Raw genomic sequence first — 9,072 nt, 5'->3', positions numbered from 1 at the left:
CTGTCTCAAAAAAAAAAAAAAAAAAAAAAAAAAAAGAAACTGCATCAACTAGTGTGCAAAATAACTAAATAGCATCATGATGATAGGATCAAATTCACACGTAACAATACTAACCTTAAATGTAAATGGGCTAGATGCCCCAATAAAAAGGCAGAGACTGGCAAATTGGATAAAGAGTCAAGACTCATTGGTGTGCTGTATTCAGGAGACATGCAAAGACACATACAGGCTCAAAATAAAGGGATGGAGGAAAATTTACCAAGCAAATGGAAAGCAAAAAAAAGCAGGGGTTGCAATCCTAGTCTCTGACAAAACAGACTTTATATCAACAAAGACAAAAAAAGACAAAGAAGGGCATTACATAACAGTCAAGGGAACAATTCAACAACAAGAGCTATTCTAAATATATAGGCACCAATACCTATATACCTACAGCACTCAGATGCATAAAACAAGTTCTTAGAGACCTTCAAAGAGAACAGACTTGGACTCCCACACAACATTAGTGGGGGACTTTTAACACCCCACTGTCAGTATTGGACAGATCAATGAGATAGAAAATTAACATGGATATTCAAGACTTGAACTCTGCTCTGGATCAAGTGGACCTAGTAGATGTCTACAGAACTCTCTACCCCAAATCAACAGAATATACATTCTTTTCAGAGCCACACAGCACTTATGCTAGAATTGATCACCTAATCGGAAGTAAAACACTCCTCAGGAAATGCAAAAGAACTGAAATCACAACAGTGTCTCAGACCACAGTGCAATCAAATTAGAATTCAGGATTAAGAAACTCACTCAAAACCCCACAATTTCATGGAAATTGAACGACTCCTGGGTAAATAATGAAATTAAGGCAGAAATCAACAAGTTCTTTGAAACCAATGAGAACAAAGAGGTATTTCTGGGACACAGCTAAGGCAATGTTAAGGGGGAAATTTATAGCACTAAATGCCCACATCAGAAAGCTAGAAAAATCCTAAATCGACACCCTAACATCAGAATTAAAAGAGCTAGAGAGACAAAAGCAAACTAATTCAAAAGTTAGCAGACGACAAGAAATAACTAAATCAGAGAAGAGTTAAAGGAGATAGAGACAACAAAATCCTCCAAAAAAAAAAAAAAAAAAATCAACAAATCCAGGAGCTGGTGTTTTGAAAAAAAAAAAATTAACAAAATAGATAGACCGCTAGCTAGACTAATAAAGAAGAAGGGAGAGAAGAATCAAATAGACACAATAAAAAATGATAAAGGGGATATCACCACTGACCCCACAGAATGATACAAACTACCACCAGAAAATACTATAAACACCTCTACACAAATAATGTAGAAAATCTAGAAGAAATGGAAACCCTGCTTCTTGAAACCTGGGTGAAACTCTCCAGAACTGTATACTGGTTATCAATTTATTGTCTCCCAGCTAAAATCCACACTTCTTTGCTTGGTGATACTAGAGCTGGACTCTGTAAACTCTTCTCCTTTACCAGCTGGGATAACTCTGTCCATAGAGGGCATGGGAGTGACACTGCAAGACAGCAGAGGCAAAAAGGCACTTTCCTCTCAGGTCTCAGTTCACCTTTCATTATTCAGAACTGGAGTCCAAAGGCCCTCACAGACCAGCCACAACCACTTCCAATTAGTTCTGGTGGGCAGGTATACTGACTTCAGCTGCACCTTCAGGACCCACTGGTGGGTGGCTTCCAAACAGCTTTAATGAACAGTTTCCATGGCAGCTCCAGGGGCCCTTAGGTCACACACAACCCACCAGGCCGCAGCTACGAGCTGCTCCACGGCACCACCTCTGCAGTAGCTCCAAGCCAGGCCCTCAGGCCACACTCTCCCACCCAGCAGATCAATACTGTACACTAGTTCCAGCCCACTCACCCCTTCCACCAATGGCAGGCTCCTTCTACAGACTAGCTGCGGCCTGTGCCATCTGACAAGCTTCTTCAGCTGCAGCAGGCTTTATACTCTTGTGATAGGCATAGCCTCTTGAAAAAGGCTGAATCTCCACTTTGGGGTGGAGGAGGATACTTCTCCTAAGTCTTTAGTTCCTTCACGGTCCACTCTTCTTCAGCCTAGAGGCAGTAGCTACTTTTTGACACCTGCTACTTCTGGACCTCTGTAAGTATTACTCCCTTAGTAGTCAATTACCTTCTACTACTTTTTTACATTAAATTTCCTTCTTCAAATTACTGGTTTGATTTCTGTCTCCTTATTGGACTCTGATAGAGATCAATCCTACCTTTAATTTTACAATCTAGGAATATTCAAAATCCTTCCAGGAGTGTTGCTAAGAACTGGGGCAGTGGAGGTACTTACATTCTCCATGTCTCCTCTTTTGATCATCCCTTCCATCCAGTGCTACTTCTGCTTAAAACCACGGGAGCCTTGTGCAACTCTATCCAAGCACTTGTGCATTTGCTAGACTTTGCTTATGATGGGATGAAAGAAGGGGACATCTTAAGACTACAGAGTTTCTTAAGACTACAGAGATCTTAAGACTAATGCCTTTCCAATCCTGTCCTTCCTTCTCCCTCCATCTCCTCTCCCAGTACTCACTTCCCCCACATTTCCTTATATGCTCCAAATTCTTCTGCTTGTATTATGCAAAGCAGCTTTCTCTCACCCTGAAGCCTAAGTCAACCACATTCAGGTTCTTTTTTTTTTTTTGAGATGGAGTCTGGCTCTGTCACCCAGGCTACAGTGCAGTGGTGCAATCTTGGCTCACTGCAACCTCCACCTCCAGGGTTCAAGCGATTCTCCTGCCTCAGCCTTCCAAGTAACTGGGACTACAGGCACACACCACCATGCCTGGCTAATTTTTGTATTTTTGGTAGAGATGGGGTTTTGTCATGTTGGCCAGGCTGGTCTCGAGCCCCTGACCTTAAGTGATAACACCTGCCTTGGCCTCCCAAAATGCTGGGATTACAGGCATGAGCCACTGCGCCCGGCCTCACATTCAGTTTCTTACAGGGCTTACTCTCTACCTCAGACACAGAGTATGTAAACCAAAGCCATTCTCTTGCTAACAGGATTTTCAGCCAATTGTTAAGATACAGAGCTTGTGATATCTTCAGTTGGTGTAAAATGTGTAACATGCACTTAACTAAGATGTAAAAATAGTTTATTAATATAGTTGGTTTTTGCCATGTCAGGATTATTTTCCAAATTTAAAACTAATTTAATTGGCTTCAGGTTTACCAGTTGAAGCATCTCAATAACTGAAATGAAAATATAATCTTACTTAAATTCTAAAATGAATATTTGATATTTTAATGTGATAGCAAAGGACAAAAGCTTACTATATAAAGACAAATATAAATGTTAATAATATATATTAAAAATGCAACCTTATATGTAGTAACAGGTTAAATGGACCCATCTTTAAACTTCAGAGACAAAGGTATATCTATTATTAAAACATTATAGATGTCATCAATTAATTCACCCATTCAATAAATATTTACTGCACCTACTATATGCCAGACTTTTTTCTAGGCCCTTGGGACATAGCAGGTAAGAGCAAAGTCTCTTATTTACTTTTGTTTTCTAATGGGAATATGGCATGACATGTTTCCATGGCTCTAAGTGTGTAATTGAATATATCTGGGACAGTTAGTAACTTAGCTGATTCTAACCATTTCTAGATATTGGTTGTCTAATATTTCTATAAATGCCAATCAAACCAAAGTTAGAGAAGGTCACTTTGTTATCTAATGCATTTCAGTTCATTCACCCTAGATAAACATTTACAATGTTCCATTATGTGACTGTGATTATTCTAGGTACTAAGAATAGAGATGAAAAAGACAAGAGGCCATTCTAGCAAGGGAAGACAAAATAAATAAGTATATAAAAAAATTTCAGGGTCAGGCGCGGTGGCTCACGCCTGTAATCCCAGCACTTTGGGGGACCAAGACGGGCAGATCACAAGATCAGGAGATCGAGACCATCCTGGCTAACATAGTGAAACCCCGTCTCTACTAAAAATACAAAAAAATAGCTGGACGTGGTGGCCAGCACCTGTAGTCCCAGCCACTCAGGAGGCCGAGGCAGGAGAATGGCATGAACCCGGGAGGTGGAACTTGCAGTGAGCCAAGCGAGATCGCGTGCTCCAGCCTGGGCGACAGAGTGAGACTCCGTCTCAAAAAAATAATAATAATAGTAATAAAAAGAATTCCAAAGAGCGATAAGCACTATGAAAGAAAAAAAAAAACAAATTATAACAGAGGAGAGTTTTATGGATTTATAAATATGAATGTAAATAAACATATCCAAGAAAATATCAATGAATTTGTATAAAGAATTTGTATTTATTTAGAATAAAAAATACAGCATTATAGACAATGCTATGCAAAATAATTTTACTTTTCAAATAGTGGAAAAATTTTCTATTGAAAAGCAAACAGCAACAACAAAAATCTGTTATCAAGTCAAAAAAACCTAAAGTAACCAATATTATGCATAATTTGGAAAGAAAATTTAGGGAGTAAATGAAATATTCATGCAATTAACAAGTGAATAATAACAAATAAAACATCACTGTTGTCAACTGCGAACTATATTGTATTTTACTTTGGCTCTGCTGTTTTTACTTTTCTTCCTCAGTTTTGGGCATTATTACAATGACTTAAAATAGTAATAGTGCCAGGTGCGGTGGCTCACGCCTGTAATCCCAGCACTTTGGGAAGCTGAGGCGGATGGATCAACTGAGGTGAAGAGTTCAAGACCAGCCTGACCAATATGGTGAAACCCCATCTCTACTAAAAATACAAAAATTAGCTGGGCGTGGTGGCACGCACCTGTAGTCCCAGCTACTCGGGACGCTGAGACAGGAGCATTGCTTGAACCTGGGAAGTGGAGGTTGTAGTGAGCCGAGATGTGCCACTGCATTCCAGCCTGAGTGACTGAGCAAGATTCCATCTCCAAAAAAAAAAAAGAAGCAATGATTCAGAAAGCTTTACTTTTAGTCTGATCATCTACTGTTGAATATCTACTTAGTGAAATGGAGGTTTGTTTTAATCAGTTTGGATTTGCCAATATATGATTCTAGCTTCTAATAACAAAATACAATAGTAACCACAACACAGGGGTCCCCAACCCATGGGCCATGGACCAGTAAGGGTCCATGGTCTGTTAGGAACCAGACCACACAACAAAAGGTGAGTGGTGGGTGAAAAGAGCTTACCGCATGAGCTCCACCTCCTGTCAGATCAGTAGCATTAGATTCTGACAGGAGCGCAAAACCTATTGTGAGCTGCACTCCTACGAGAATCTAACTAACGCCTGATGATCTGAGGTGCAGCCGTTACATCCCGCAACCACCCCCATCTCCGTCAGTGGAAAAACTGTCTTCCATGAAACTAGTCCCTGGTGCCAAAAAGGTTGAGGACCACTGCCATAACACTTATTATTTAAATTCCTACAGGAAAGAAATACTTTTACCCTTGCAACTCTAAAACTCTCTTGTTCCTAAACCTCCTTTCTCCATTGAAACAACTTTTTATAATTTCATAAAATGTATCAAGGCTTAAGAATGCAGCTATCCTTTTATAGCAGAATGGACTGGAACAAGAGAATAAATCTATCTCCTCCTATGGTTTCTGATTTTACATGTTTGAATCAAATATAACATTGTAATGGGAGTAATACTAAAAGCTTAAAAAAGTTTTCAAATATTGTTTCAAAAGCAGCAGTTTACATAGAAATAACTGATGGGCTGACATGATCTAAAACAAGTTCCACTAAGAATTTCTTTGTTGGAGGCACTATTTTGTTGGCCAGGTGTAACAATACAATACATAGACTTGCAATTCAGAGTTTTTACTAATTTATCTTTTAAATGTATTTTAAATTCATCCACTAATCTAGCTATCATCAACTCTCTCCTGAATTACTACAACAGCTCCCTAAATCTAATTTTCAATTCACTGTCTTTACTAAAGTCCCAATACTCTTTCCAAAGGTCACAAACAAATTTGTGATATAGTATTACATGGACTTATTTACGCATTAAATTGATATGGTGGCAGTTTTAAAAAGTGCTTTCATTTTGAAGAAGTGATACCCTGAAATACTCATAACAACTCTAATATAGTAGGAAAATATCTGAGATTTCTGTTGATGACAAAGGCAGTTACTGTAATATCACTATAGCTTGTTGCCTACATTCATTAAATGAATTAAACATTAAACAATTTACGAAAACAAAATGAAACAAAATTTTGTCAATGAAATTTTGTCAATGAAAACAAAAATGTAATATTTTTTCTAAGTTCACAGATCCCCTAAATTCTATGCATGGACATATGGGGTTCCATGAGGGTTCAGAAATCCTGCAACGGCTTCCTGCTGTCCTCAAGATAAAAATTCCTGTCACATGGCTTATGGGACACTCAATGATCTGATTCCCAGCCAGTGCTCAAACCCAATTTTGAACCCCATCTTTCGCAGCTCTTACTCTGCTGAGTCAAACTCTTACTTTCAGACCTCTGTAAAGCTATTTCCTTTGCCAACGAAACTCTTCCCCTTCTCTTTGCCTAGCAAACTCGCAATCACCCTCCAGGTGTCAACCTACACATAATTCCTTCAGGAAACCAAGACTGTGTGAAATACTCTCCCACTATGCTTCCACAGCACCCAGTATTTAACCCGACCACAGCACTGATCACACTGTATTAAAACTGCCCTTCCCCATTAAACTGTAAGCACATACACTGTATCTCCAATCCCCGCTCCTGGCATATTGTCTAGGACCGAGTAAGATTTCAATACTTGTGAAAGGAAGAAAGTAAAGAAAAAAGGAAGGTTCCAATTTATCTACTGTTTCATGACATGAAACTCTACCCTTAATTCCTGATTGACCCTCAAAAATGCAAGCTGTTGGTCACAATGGGAACTAGAAAAGTGTAGGACTTCATTAATATAAATTTATATTTTTATTGGAAAAAAGCACTTAGTAAAATGACTGAAAATGAAGGACATATTCACTATTACTATTATTATTTTTGAGTCGGAGTCTCGCTCTGTTGCCCAGGCTGGAGTGCAGTGGCGTGATCTCAACTCACTGCAAGCTCCACCTCCCGAGTTCATGCCATTCTCCTGCCTCAGCCTCCCGAGCAGCTGGGAATACAGGCACCCGCCACCACGCCCGGCTACTTTTTTGTTTTTTTAGTAGAAATGGGGTTTCACTGTATTGGCCAGGATGGTCTCGATCTCCTGACCTCATGATCCGCCCGCCTCAGGCTCCAAAAGTGCTGGGATTACAGGCGTGAGCCACTGGGCCAGGCCAGACGTATTCACAATCATTATAGGGCCACTAGGAAGACTTTACCAACTTGGAATACCAACATAACTGTATTAATGCACAAAATTGTATGGCGATGGAAGATTCATCACAAGTCAAAATTCTAGTATCTATCTAGCTCAACTATGCACACCTGTCCCCAAAGTAGTGGTGGTAGAGGAGAATTAACAGGCCCACCTCTTAGGGAAATGTATCAAAATCATTGAGGTGAAGGCAAAGTTTTCAAGCTACAGGTCCTCTCAATCCTTCCTGTATTCAGCCACTGATGCTGAAAGGAATGTCCACCGTGGTGGCAAAACGACGAGAACCACTGTCTCAGTCCAACAGTAGATCAGGCAAATACTATGCCAACAGACTTTATTAAACAATTGATAATAAAATGGTTTCTGTATTACTATAGCTAAGATTAGACTTACAAAGCTGCAGGGAAGGAGAACTGAGAGTTGGGAAGAGAGTCCAAAATAACTACACTAGTGTGAAGTTTTCAGAGTCAAGTTAGGGATTTAAAAGAAGACTAGAGGTGGGCCGGAAAAAAACCAGTTAGATGGATAAGTGAAATCAAGAGTCTACAAATTGCTGCTGGGGGGTGAGTAGTATTTAAGTCTTGTTCTAGGGATAGTGAGTGAATCACTTTAGTGGGACGGTGCCTGAGTAGTGTCAGGTCAGAGTGTAACTCAAAGGGCTCTGAAGGACAAAGTTTTAATATGTGCATTTTGGCGGGGCGCTGTGGTTCACGCCTGTAATCCCAACACTTTGGGAGGCCAAGGCGGGCGGATCACGAGGTCAGGCGATCGAGACCATCCTGGCCAACATGGTGAAACCCCGGCGCTATTAAAATACAAAAAAAAAAAAAAAAAATAGCTGGACGTGGTGGCGTATGCCTGTAATCCTAGCTACTCGCGAGACTGAGGCAGGAGAATCACTTGAACCGGGGAGTCAAGAGGTTGCAGTGAGCCGGGATCGCGCCACTGCACTTCAGCCTGGTGACAGAGAGAGGAGGCTTGGTTTCAGAAAAAAAAAAAAAAACAACAAAAAGTGCATTTTACTGTCAGCAAAATGAGACACTAATGGTTTCTGAAGAAGGGTACACTGTGTGGTTAAAGTGATACTCCACAGAAGATTAACCTAAGGGTCTTAAAAACAGAATGAATCAAGGGGAGAGAGAGAACTAACGATGAATACACTGAACTCCTTGGTACAAGATTCACAAAATGCTATAAAACACTAGATGATAGACCTTTCCATTATATCTATTATGTTTACATTATATTAATATAATTTATATTATAATAATTTGTGTTAATACAAATCAGGAATATCACTTGCCAATACTTAATTTTAATTCACAAGGCCTTCTTTCCTCTCTTTTGTGTTGTATCTGAATGTTCCTTGAGTTTTTCGCTAGAAAGGGATAATGTAAATCTAAAAAAAATAATAAAACACTACTTTCAATTTTCAAAAAAGCTCGTATGTAAAAACTTATTACGTCTACAAAAATTTTAAAGTACTACTCATTCAAATTTTCAAATGCGTTACATTATTTATCTTGAATCAGGGAACTTGAATCTGTTTTTTTTTTTTTTTTTGGGTGGAGTTTTGCTCTTGTAGCTCTGGCTGGAGTGCAATGGGTTGATCTCGGCTCACTACAACCTCCACCTCCCAGGCTCAAGCGGTTCTCCCACTTCAGCCTCCCGCCACCATGCCCAGCTAATTTTTTTGTATTTTTAATAGAGACGGGGGGCGGGGGGGGGGGG

General features: G+C 39.7%; 1 protein-coding gene across 2 annotated transcripts in view; it reads right to left on the bottom strand.

Moving 5' to 3' along the window:
- Positions 1 to 9,072, bottom strand: part of MICU2 (mitochondrial calcium uptake 2) — a 120,777-nt gene that overhangs the window by 110,288 nt on the left and 1,417 nt on the right. The window lies entirely within an intron of this gene.

The sequence above is a fragment of the Rhinopithecus bieti genome, unplaced genomic scaffold, assembly GCF_001698545.2.
Source record: "Rhinopithecus bieti isolate Rb0 unplaced genomic scaffold, ASM169854v2 scaffold_1014, whole genome shotgun sequence".
Lineage (NCBI taxonomy): Eukaryota > Metazoa > Chordata > Mammalia > Primates > Cercopithecidae > Rhinopithecus > Rhinopithecus bieti.
This window is presented reverse-complemented; position numbering and strand designations above follow the sequence as displayed.